Here is a 12445-nt window from a genome sequence, read left to right on the forward strand (position 1 = left end):
GACCACAATTGGAATATTGTGCCCAGTTCTGGTCTCCACAATATAGAAAAGATGTTGAGGCTCTGGAAAGAGTGCAGAAAAAAAGCAACAAAAATTATTAGAGGGCTGGAGGCTAAAAGATATGAGGAACGGTTACAGGAATTGGATATGTCTACTCTATTGAAAAGAAGGACTAGGGGAAACATGATAGCAGTCTTCCAATATTTGAGGGACTGCTACAAAGAAGAGGCGGGGGGGTTAATCTATTTTTGAAGGCAGGACAAGAAGCAATGAATGGAAGCTAATCAAGGAAAGGAGCAACCTATAACTAAGGAGAAATTTCCTGACAGAACAATTAACCAGTGGAACAACTTGCCTCCAGAAGTTGTGGTTGCTCCATCACTAGAGGCTTTCAAAAAGAGACTGGACAGTCATTTACCTGAAATGGTATTGGGTCTCCTGCTCAATCAAGGGGTTGGACGAGATGACCTACAAGGTCCCTTCCAACTCTACTATTCTCTGTTCTATGCTTTAAATTTAAAAGGTCCTTGGCTTTCTTGTTCCATGGTCCATTCAAGAAGAGGCACATGAAACCAATGCAAAGAACATAACCTGCATTTTTAAAAAGTGGTGAAATCTAAGAAACTAAAAATAAAAAATAGTTATACTGGAATGAAATAATTTTTAAATAATAGTGATTAGAATCACGCTTGAAAAAACCCTATAATATTAATATGCAGTAGCAGAAATTCAACTTTTAACATATTAAAATGGATAGATTAAATACTTGACAGAGAAGAAACATATTGCTCTGTATTCTTCACTGTAAAGACATTTAGAAAATGGATAAAGAGCATAAATTCCAGAATGCATTCTTTAATACCAGGGGTGATGATTATGAGGATGTAGATAAACACCCAGGTGGCCTCAACAACCCTCTGAGAGCTAACCACCATCTAGCAAGGCTAGGTGTGTTAGAGCATTTGCAGCATGGCTACCATTATGAGACAACCCAAGAGCAAAACATGGCACACAGAGACTTAGACATTTAACAGTGGCTTATATACAACAATTATGTACAGACATACACGTGATAGGCAAAATACATTACAAGCAATCTTTCTTCTTCTTAACTCTACACAGAGAACTTCTTCAATGAATACTGGACACAAGGAGAGAGGACATGCCCCCTAATGGCTGCCTTTATATAAACACATCTTAAAGGAGTAGAACCCATCCACAGTCTTAAAGGAAATACCCATGCTATGCTGATTCATTCTTATTGCATCAGCCTATGTTGCATCAGCTTCATTGCTGGTCAGCTCTTAAATCCCAAGACCTTAACAGGATGAAATTGTGTTCTCCATCTCCTGTTCTGGAAGGCATTGCACTAATAACCTGAACAGGAATAGAGCCCAGTTTGGAGGGGGTTGCCCTACTGCAAACAGGACCAGGGTTCAATTTGGGGGTCATCCTAGACTTATGGTTGCTGGTTGAGAAACAGGTAGCAGCCAAGACCAGGAGGGCCTTTGCCAACCTTCATATTGGACCCCAATTGTGCCTCTGCTGGGACTAGGGAGCTAATACAAGCAACAAGCAATGTCAGACATATTAATGTCATGTTCAACTTCCCTTGGTTCTCATATTTGTCAACTTTACAAATTCAGTACATCCAAAATGATTGCTAAGGGCAAAAGGGACATTCCACTGTTTCAAGTATTTGGGTAGAGGGGGGAGGAAAGGCCTCCCCAAATAGGTGGGGGAGGGTCATCCTCCTTCCACCACTGCTTGGTTTTAGTTGAAAGCACCAAATGCAAGAACTTGCCTATCAAACAAGAACCGGAGTGTGACCAGCAGGAGAGTGATGGGGTTTGGGATAATGGACGTCCTCAGTGTCCTGCATGTCCTCCCAGGTGATCCCTGGAGGTAGCCAGTATTCCTGTCGCAAAAGCCACTGCGTGAGCTGAGCCATCTCCCTTGGAAGAGAGAATAAAGGCAGGGGGTGAGATGGGACACTGATAGAGTGTTTTCAGAAGAAGGGTCCCCTCTCAGCCCACCCTACTATAGAAAGTTAGCACCCACGCCCCTCCCAGAAGAATGAAATATTTTGGGTCCTATTAAAAAAGGCAGAATATTATATTTCCCTAAATGAGAAATGGAGAAACATGTTTATTTAGAGGCAGAAAGCACCCCCACCTTTTCTTCATAGCCCATGGCAGATGCTAGAACTTAAGAGATAAAGAGCTTATTGAAAGAAGATAAGTATCTAGATAGCTCTATTCATAAGCAAATAGCCCTCACTCAAGATGCAACACAGGGCAAACCCATTAAGCCACAATAGGAATTGTCCTTTCCGAACACAAGCGCTTTCATTGCATCAGCAGTCCAAACTTCAACCAAACTTAGCTCAGACAAACACTTATGATTTGTACTTTGCCTACAGAGCCAGCTATGACCCCTATATGACCCTTACATGGCCCCATAGGAATCTGACAACAGCCAACAAAATACATGTTCTTCCACAGGAAAAGGAAGTTCAACTGCAAAGCCCAAGAGAAGGTATAAATACCCCCCACTCTCAACTCCATGTGTCAGCTGCCCAGAAACCAGGTGGTTCTGTTCATCATTAAACCTTCTTTCTAATCAACCTCCATGTTTCCAGTGTATTTCTCCCAGCTTGGAACTGATCCAGATGGATATTTCTTCCCAAACTACTCCAGCAGCATTACTGCATCTCCTTCTCTTCCTGATATTGCTTGTTGTTAGGTCAAGTCAAGAAACAGACAATTCAAGGATTATTGAAGCACTTCGGTGATCATGTATCATCACATGCTTCATTTACAATTTTGCCATCCAAAACAAGTGGCAGAGAGAACTAGGGTCACATATAGTAGATTAATTCTTAACACTAGGGATGAAATGGACAAGGAGTGGAAATTGACTTTTAGAGCTCCTGGAGGACAGAGGACCCACCAGAGGATTGGAAAAGAGCTGATGGGGTAACACTTTTCAAAAAAGTGGAAAAAGTGGATCAAGGAAATTACAATCAGCTTGATATCACCACCTGGGAAAATCCAGGAAAAGGTCAACAAGCAATAGATTTCTGGATGAGCACCTGGATGTGAACAAGGTTTATTACTGGAAGCCACCATGGGTTTGATGAAAGTAGGTCAAGTACAAAAAATGGAAAGAGGGACACACAACTAAGGAATATCATCAGATAGCCAGAGCACGCTGAAGACCAGACAGGGATTAATGGATGGAATCTGATCAAGGAGAGATTCAACCTGGACATATGGAGAAGTTTTCTGACAGTGAGACCAGCCAACCCATAGAACAGCCTGCCTTCAGAAGTTGTGGGAGCTTCATCACTGGAAGCTTTCAAGAAGAGAATGAACTGGCTTTCTGTCAGAAATGGTGTGGGGTCTCCTGCTTGGGCATGGGGTTGGACTAGAAGACCTCCAAGGTCCTTTTCAACTCTGTTATTCTTTGCTGTTCTCAAGCAGCCTATTTCTGCACATTGTGTACAGACCATTGTGTGGCTTTCTGGTTTTGCAGGCACAGAATGAGGTGGTGTAATATTTGCAGTTCTCTCTCTCTCTCTCTCTCTCTCTCTCTCTCTCTCTCTCTCTCTCACACACACACACACACACACACACACACACACACACACACACACACACTTATTCTTTCTCATTCTCATTCTCATATTCTCTCTCTGGAACAGAACTTGCCTCCAGGTCATGGTTGTCCCAACTCCAGAGGTAACTGGTCTTTCTGGTTTTTCTCTGAAGGCGTTTCACTTCTCACCCAAGAAGTTTCTTGGACGAGAAGCAAAATCTCTTCAAAGAAAAACCAGAAATTTCAGTTGCCTCTGCAAAAACCACCTTTGGAACCGCATCCCCATGTTAAAACATTGAATTTTGCTGCCACAGCTGAACCAAATGGACTTTTTTTCCCCCATTCCTTTTTTTGGGAATTGGGGAAACGGTCCGGCAAGTTCTTGCACTAACAATGTTTGGTCCAGCGGCGAAAGCTCTGAAACGGGATTTCTGCAAGGGATGGAGAACGTGGCTACCGAATCGTCCTTTCTCTGGATTCACACGGGAACCCAGAACCCGAAGGAAACACCCCCTCCGGAGCGACTCCACAACAGGAGCCCGAATCGGGAAAGAGAAACGAAACTCCGCCGGGGAAAGCGACGCCCTCTCCTAGCCGCTTCTGCTCGGGCTGGTTGGGCGAACTCAGGACGGGGGTCTCTTCTCCTCCCCCCCCCAGCAAAGAGTGTTGATGCCCCGCTCCCCGGAAAGTACGCCCAGCGCTTACTCCAACCCCCCTTTGGGTGCCTGGACTGATACTCTCCAGGGTTCCTAAATGCCGCCCCCCCCTCCCCCGCTCCGCCCGTCTTCTCCGTCCCAACTCCAGACCGGTTGCTGCTGCTGCTGCCGCCGACGCCGCCTGGGTCTTGGATCGCTCTTTTGCCAGCTCCGATCCGGGAGGGAGAAGGGGGGGGCTCCTTGGGTGGGCAGGGTTCAGGGTGGACGCCTTCCCTGAATGTGGGCGAAATGCCAAGGAGCCTCTCAGGGCAGGAGAACGCGGGGCCACTCGCCGCCTCTGGGACGGAGCGAAGGTTTTCCCACCTCTCTCCTCCTTCTTAGAGTAGCTCAGGCGATTGTAAAGGGAGAGAGAATGAGAAAGAAAGAGAGGGGGGAAATGAGAGAGAGAATGAGAGAGAGAGAATGAAAGAATGAGAGAGAATGAAAGAATGAGACAGAGAATGAGAGAGGGGGAATGAGAGAGAGAATGAGAAAGAATAAGTGTGTGAGAGAGAATGTGAGAAAGACAGACAAAGAAAGAAACAGACAGAGAACTCCCAGAACACCTCATTCTCTGCTTGCAAAATCAGTTTACCTATAAGAAAGCCACACAATTTTCTGTACACAATGTGCAGAAATAGGCTGGTTGAGAACAGCAAAGGATAACAGAATAACAGAGTTGAAAGGGACCTTGGAGGTCTCCTAGTCCAACCCCATGCCCAAGCAGGAGACCCTGCACCATTTCAAACAGATGCCAGTCTAGTCTCTTCTTGAAAGCTTCCAGTGATGAAGGGTTGATTGCTCTGTCAGAAAAATTCTCCCGTATGTCCAGGTTGAATCTCTCCTTGATCAGATTCCATCCATTATTCCTTATCTGGCCTTCAGCGTGCTCTGGCTATCTGATCATATTCCGCCTTAGTTGTGTGTCTCTCTTTCCATTTTTTGTACTTGTCCTTTTTGTTTTTCAATTTGTCAGAGAGATCTTTTGCAGCCATGCTGGTTTCTTCTTGGATTTCTTGTTTTTCTTTCTCAGTGGTATTGTGCTGGCCTGGGCTTTTATGATCATACTTTTCAGAGTTTCCCAAGATTCTTGAATTGTTTTCCCCTTTAGGATTTTCTTCCAAGGAGTTTTTCCCAAGTTCTCTCTGAATTTATTAAAATCAGCTCTTTTAAATTCTAATACTGTGATATCATTATGTTCTATTGCTTGTGTTGCGTTCTGTTGAATTTATGAGCCAAGAGATGATTTATGAGTCAAGAGATGTGTCAAGAGATGAAGTCTTTCTCCTAGCTTGAAACTGAACCAGGTGGATATTTCTTCCAACAATACTGTATCTTTAGTATTTCCTTACTCTACTGATTTTGTCAATCAAAGAAGGCAATCAGTTTTGTTTGGGTGACCTATTTTCATCAAACCCATGGTTGCTTCCAGTGATCACTTTGTTCACATCCTGGTGCTCATCCAGAAATCTATTGCTTGTTGACCTTTTCCTGGATTTTCCCAGGTGGCGATATCAAGCTGATTGTAATTTCCTTGATTCACTTTTTCCACTTTTTTGAAAAGTGGAACCCCATCAGCTCTTTTCCAATCCTCTGGTAGGTCCTCTGTCCTCCAGTAGCTCTGAAAGTCATCTTCCACTCCTTGTCCATTTCATCCCTAGTGTTAAGAATTAAATCTACTGTAGCTGACCCTAGTTCTCTCTTCCACTTGTTTTGGATGGCAAAATTGTAAACTAAGCATGTGATGATACATGACAGCCAGAAACATAAAACTGGCCACTTACTCCACTTGGTCTTCATTGATAAGCAAGGGCTTGGTGTCTGATCTGTTCCTTGTATAATCCACTATAAGCTCCTTGGTCTTATTGGTGTTGAGGACCACCATGAAAGCAACCGGCCCACCTCATCTTGGTAGGCAGACTCACACACACACACCGGAGATGAGTCCCACCACTGTTGTATCATCTGCAAATTTAGCAATAGTATTACTAGCATGAGTGGGAATGCATATAAAGAGTATAGAGTAAGGGACTCAACACGCAACCCTGTGGTGTACCAGCATTAAGAATAAGGGCTGAAGCGGTATGATTTCCTAATCTGACCCTCTGTGAGCGTCCAGACAGGAAATCCATAATCCAAAGGCAGATTGAATTAGGAAGCCCAAGGTCCAGAAGTTTAGACACTAGTCTATGTGGAATAATTGTGTTAAACGCAAAACTTAAATCCCCAAAAAGCATCCTCACATAGCCCCCTGCTGTTCTAGATGAGTCAGAGCAGTGTGAAGAGTGACGGCTATAGCGTCCTCTGTAGGTCTATTTATTCTGTATGCAAACGGTGTTTATCAAATGTATGCGGAAGACCAGAAATGATGTGCCAGCAGACCAATTTTTCAAAGCACTTCATGATGATAGGAGTGAGTGCCAATGGTCTGTAATCATTGAGGTTATTGATAGGGAACTTCTTTGGCAGCAGAACAATGGCGGAAGCCTTCAAAGAAGATGGAATAGTGGACTGGAATAAAGATTGATTGAAGATCCTGGAAAAGACTCCATCTAGCTGATCAGCACAGCCTTTAAGCACTTGGCCAGAGATACCGTCAGGACTGGCAGCCTTTCTAGGGTCCACAGCCTTCAGAATGCTCCTCACCTCCTGTTCCTCCACAATGAGGTGGGGGCTACAATTGGCTGGTAGTGGGAGTGGCTTCCTGATTGGGCGTGCCTACATGATCATGTGACTGGGGTGGGTGTGGCCATGTGGCTGGCAACCCCAATTTAAGTAGTCCTCACTTAATGACCAGGTCCTACTTAGTGGCCAATTGCTTAGCAAGTGCTTTTTGCCAGTTTCCAAGGTCTGGGGAGGCCCAGGGAAGGGTCAGGCAGGTGGCCATGTGGCTGGCAACCCAAATTTAAGTGGTCCTCACTTAATGACCAGGTCCTCGCTTAGTGGCCAATTGTTTAGCAAGTGTTCTAATTATGACTGATTTCCACAGAGCTACTTGGCCTGTTTTTGGTGTTTTGACAGCCACAGCCACAGCCACACCCATACCCTTCTAACCCTGCTATTCTTTGATTCTGTAAGGATCTCCTGCTGGAGCAGGGGGTTGGACTAGATGATCTCCGAGATCCCTTGCAGGCCAGCCCTAGATTGCTGTGCTGCTTCAAATTCTTCTGAAGCCAGGGTTTATGTCCTTCCTTCCTCTCCTTTTTTTCTCTCTCCCTTCCTCCCTCCCTCCCTCCTTCCATGTATTTATCTATCCATCCATAATATATCTCATTTACTTTCTCCTCTCTCCCTCTTTCTCTCTCTCTCTCTTCCTCCTTCCCTCTCTCCTTTTAAAGCTAGGAAGCCCACCTGAAACACACACACACACACACACACACACACACACACACACACCCAGGGGTGGGATTCTCCCAGTTTGGCCCTGTTCTATTGTACTCTGCCTCTCAGAGAATAAGCCTGCAGGCAGGGACTGTGCTTTTTAATCTTTGTGCAGGGTCTTAAAAAAAAATACATACAGTCAACAGAAACAAGCAAGGCAGCTTAGAAACAAGAGGATGCTCAGAGCAACCCCAGTTCTACAGTATCATAGAATAAGAACAGCCCAGAAGAAAGGCAATAGCAGGAAGGAAGGAAGGAAGGAAGGAAGGAAGGAAGGAAGGAAGGAAGGAAGGAAGGAAGGAAGGAAGGAAGGAAGGAAGGAAGGAAGGAAGGAAGGAAGGAAGGAAGGAAGGAAGGAAGGAAGGAAGGAAGGAAGGAAGGAAGGAAAGAAAGAAAGAAAGAAAGAAAGAAAGAAAGAAAGAAAAGAAAGAAAGAAAGAAAGAAGAAACCACCCTACTGAGGGCTGCATAATCATGCAGCCTTTAACGTTTCAGACCCAACTGGTGCTTCTTATTGTATCTACAGTACATGAGTTTCAGTCCCAAAGATGCTCCTCCTCCCCAGGAGCCCAAACTTTAATTCCCAACCTTCTACTTCTACACAGTTTTGCTCTTTGTTCCTCAACATCCTTCCTACATTGGATCACAAGCTATTGAGCCAGATCAGAACCAAGAACAACAGTTGTAGTTATGTAGATGTAAAACAGACTGGAGACTTTACAGCCTTCAAACCCCAATCCAAGATCGCAGGCAAAACAGGAGCCTCGGGCTCAATATTTTTAATCCCCTGACACTCATAGCCAGATATTATTTCTCTTCATTGTGTCTCTGTATGTGGCATTGCTGCAGAGAACTTACACAAACAAAACAAACTTCACAAGAATAATAACACCTTTAGAAATGATCCTTTCTTCAAAAACCAGACATTAGGAACTGTGAATGGATAAACTTTATTATTTACTTAGACTCTATTTAACCTCAAGAATTCACCTGAAGGTAATAGTCAGGCAACCCCAGATTGACAAATCAAAGTTAACGACTTCCATGAATGAATACAAAAAATATTTCAGAAATGTAACAAACACCCCATGCTCTTAACAAAAATGAATTTGTAGCACAGAAGGGAAAATTCCAAATTTACAGGTATTGTAGACAAAAGGTTCCTAATGCAACCAGGATCAGATGCCTGTATGCTGACTTTCTATATGACCCCATTATTCCTTCCTTCTGTGTCACTGGGGGGAGGGGGGCAGCTACCCAGGGGTGGGATTCCTTTTTCCCTCTCTTTCCCTCTCTCTCCCCCTCTTTCTCTCTTTCACCTCTCTTTCCCTCTCTTTCTCTTTCTCTCTTTCTCTCCCCTCCCTCTCTTTCTTTCTTTTTCTTTCTGTCCCTTCCTTCCATCCCCTCTTTCTTCCTTTCACTTCCTTTCTCTCTTCCTTTTTTCTTTCGTTTCGTTCTTTTCTTCCTTGTCTCTTCCTTCTCTTTCTTTCTCTTTCTCTCTATCTCCCCCTCTCTTTCCCTCTCTCTCCCTCTCCCCATTCTCTTTCCCTCTCCCCCTCTCTTTCCCCTCTCTCTTTCTTTCTCTCTCTCTTTCTCTCCCTCTTTCTTTCTCCCCCCTTTCTATTTCTCTCTCACACACACACAAACCTCGTCTGGGACAAACTGAATGATTGGGCAGCTCAAGTCAGCACCGAGCAGCAGCGGAAAAAGGAAAAAAGTACCTCCACACGCCCCCGCGGCGGCAGCGCTTTCCCAGCAATAGCAGGTAAGAGAAGCAGTCCAGACCGGAGCCAACACAAGCTTCTCCATTGTCTCTTTCCAACTGGGAGAGTGAGAGCACCTCTCTCCCGGCAAAGAAGCCTGAAAGTCCCCTTCTCATCCTGCTCTCTCTGCACCTGGGAACCCATTCGATCAGAGGGGGATTTTCAGGCTTCTCGCTTTGCTGAGAAAGAGGCGCTCTCGCTCTCCCAGATGGAAAGAACAACGGAGAAGCTTGTGTTGGCTCTGGACTGCTTCTCTTACCTGCTCTTGAGATGCATGTGTCCACCTTCCCGGTCCCAACACAGCTGCTGGTCACAAGAGGGGGAGGAGGGGGGAGGAGAAAACTGAACAATGATCGCCAGCCACAATGGAAGCATCCTTCGGGTGACCCTCCTCCTCCCCCCTCCTCTCGCAACTGGCAGTTGGGAGGGAAGTTAGGTAGGCCCCAGCCAGCAGCATCAGTGGGATGGGGCTGTGCCGGCAGGGAAGCCAGCCAGCCAAGCCCGGGGACATTGGAGGGCAGCTTGGTAGGCCCCAGCCATTGGCGCCGGTGGGATGGGGCCACGCCGGTGGGGAAGCTAGCCAGCCAAGCCTGGGGACATTGGAGGGCAGCTAGGTAGGCCCCAGCCAGCAGCATCGGTGGGATGGGGCTGTGCCGGCAGGGAAGCCAGCCAGCCGAGCCCGGGGACATTGGAGGGCAGCTAGGTAGGCCCCAGCCACTGGCGCCGGTGGGATGGGGCCACGCCGGTGGGGAAGCTAGCCAGCCAAGCCTGGGGACGTTGGGAGGGCAGCTAGGTAGGCTGGGCGAGGCCAGGGGAGACCTGGGGACAGTGGGGGAAGGGCTAGCATGACTTGCAGGCTTTCCTGTGAGCAGGCAGAGTAGCGAAGAGGCTCATGTCACAATGGCATGTCATCAGGCAGCAATGGCGGGCAGAAGCAGGCTGCAGGCATGTCATGCATGCACAGTAAAAAAAAAAACCATTTTTTTAAACCGGATTTTTTAAAATTTTGGAGCGGCAGATGGGGGTGGGGGCCGGGGCCAGCGGAGGGGTGAGCTGGGGAGAATGGGGAAGGGATTTTCACACATGCGCAGTAAAAAAAAACCATTTTTTTCAAAAAACAGTTTTTTTTTTTTACTTTGGAGCAGCGGATGGGGTGGGGGCCGGGGCCAGCGAAGGGAGGGGTGGGCAGGGGAGAATGAGGAAGGGATTTTCATGCATGCGCAGTAAAAAAAAGATCAGTTTTTGGCCTGTAGGAGTGGCAGAGAGGGGTGGGCCAAGCAGGGGGTGGTTTTACCGGTTCTTAGAACTGCCGGTGACATTAACAACTGGTTCTATAGAACCAGTGTGAACTGGTAGAAACCCACCCCTGGTAATAACCTTTTCACATTTTAGTCCAATTTGTAACAAGGCCTGCTGACTATAGATGCTCCTTGCCCCACAGGATTCAATCAAGGAAAGGATCCAAAACACACAGAGAATCATACACACCGTACACCGAAAGAAGGAGCGGCCAGCCACAGCATCCATGTGTGCAGCCATCTTCACTGATGATGTAAAACTATTTACCAGCACTGACAATACTACTGCCCTATAAAGCAACCTTGACTATGTGTCAGAATGGTTGAACAATTGGCAACTTCACATCTCAACCAACACATTCTCTGTCTTACCCACTGGGAACAAAAATTAGAACACTAAATGCAAACTGGGCGGATACGACCTCGTAGGTGACCCTCACTCTGTCAAGGATTTAGGAGTGCTCATTTCAAAAGATCTAAGCCCCAGACCTCACTGTAACAGCATTGCCAAAAAGGCATTAAGAATTGTAAATCTAATTTTGCAAAGCTTCTTCTCCAGCAACATTGAACTGCAAACCATGGCATACAAAACCTTCGCCAGACCAATTCTTGAATACAGCTCATCTGCCTGGAATCCACACAGTATAATGGACATTAATACAATTGAACAAGTCCAGAGGTATTTCATGAGAAGAGTACCCCACTCCTCCGCTCGTAATAGATTAACTTATGCCACCTGGACTTAGACAACTTAGAACTATGCCAGCTACGGTCTGACCTAAGCTTAGTACACAAAATTGTCTACTATAACGTTCTACCTGTCAATGACAACTTCAGCATCAACCACAATAACACATGGGCAAGCAATAGAAACAAACTCAAAGTAAACTACTCCAAACTTGATTGCAGAAAATATGACTTCAGCAACAGAGTGGTCAATGCTTGGAACTCACTCCCTAACTCTGTTGTTACATCCACAAACCCCCAAAACTTTAACCTTAAACTGTCTACCCTGGACATTTGTAACAGGTCTGTAAGGAGGTGTGCCTAAGTGCACCAGCGTGGCTACCGTCCCTGTCCTACTTTTCCAATTTATTCGTACTCATTATGTATATACTTATAACTGTTTATACTTATATGTTTATATGTTATGTTCATACTAATACTTGTTTTCTCATACATGTTTGACAAATTAAACTAACTAACTAACTAAAATAAATAAATTGTAGCTCAGGGTTGAAGTGAGGGGTTCTTGGTGATCTCTGGTATTGTGTATGGTCCTGCCTCGCCAGCCTTCTCAGGAAAGCAGAATTGTAGAAACAAAAAGCATTTCAAAAGGAACTTTTATTGGAAGACAGTGATAGCAGAGAGAGTGTAGGCAGGATCTGAATTTCCCATGCCAAAGCATTAGGTTAAACCATTTACTCTGATGCTTCTCCCAATGTCCAGTTCAACTTCAAGCCGATCCCAAGATGTGGGAAGATGTGAGAACATCAGACTGAGGAGGTGATAACAATTGCTAGGTCCCATGATCTCACTTCTCCGGTGGTGAGACAAAACAGATGGCCCGAGGCACATTCTTCCCTGCTCCCAATTTCCCCAAAAGATGCAACAAAGCCACGGAAGGAAGGAAGGAAAACTCCATGTAAAAGAATCCCTGCTCCCACTAGAATGCCAGCATCCCGATTGAGATCTATGGCACCTGACAC

The sequence above is a fragment of the Notechis scutatus genome, chromosome 1, assembly GCF_049901735.1.
Source record: "Notechis scutatus isolate UNSWTSFEM ecotype Mainland chromosome 1, rNotScu1.2, whole genome shotgun sequence".
Taxonomy (NCBI): Eukaryota; Metazoa; Chordata; class Lepidosauria; order Squamata; family Elapidae; genus Notechis; species Notechis scutatus.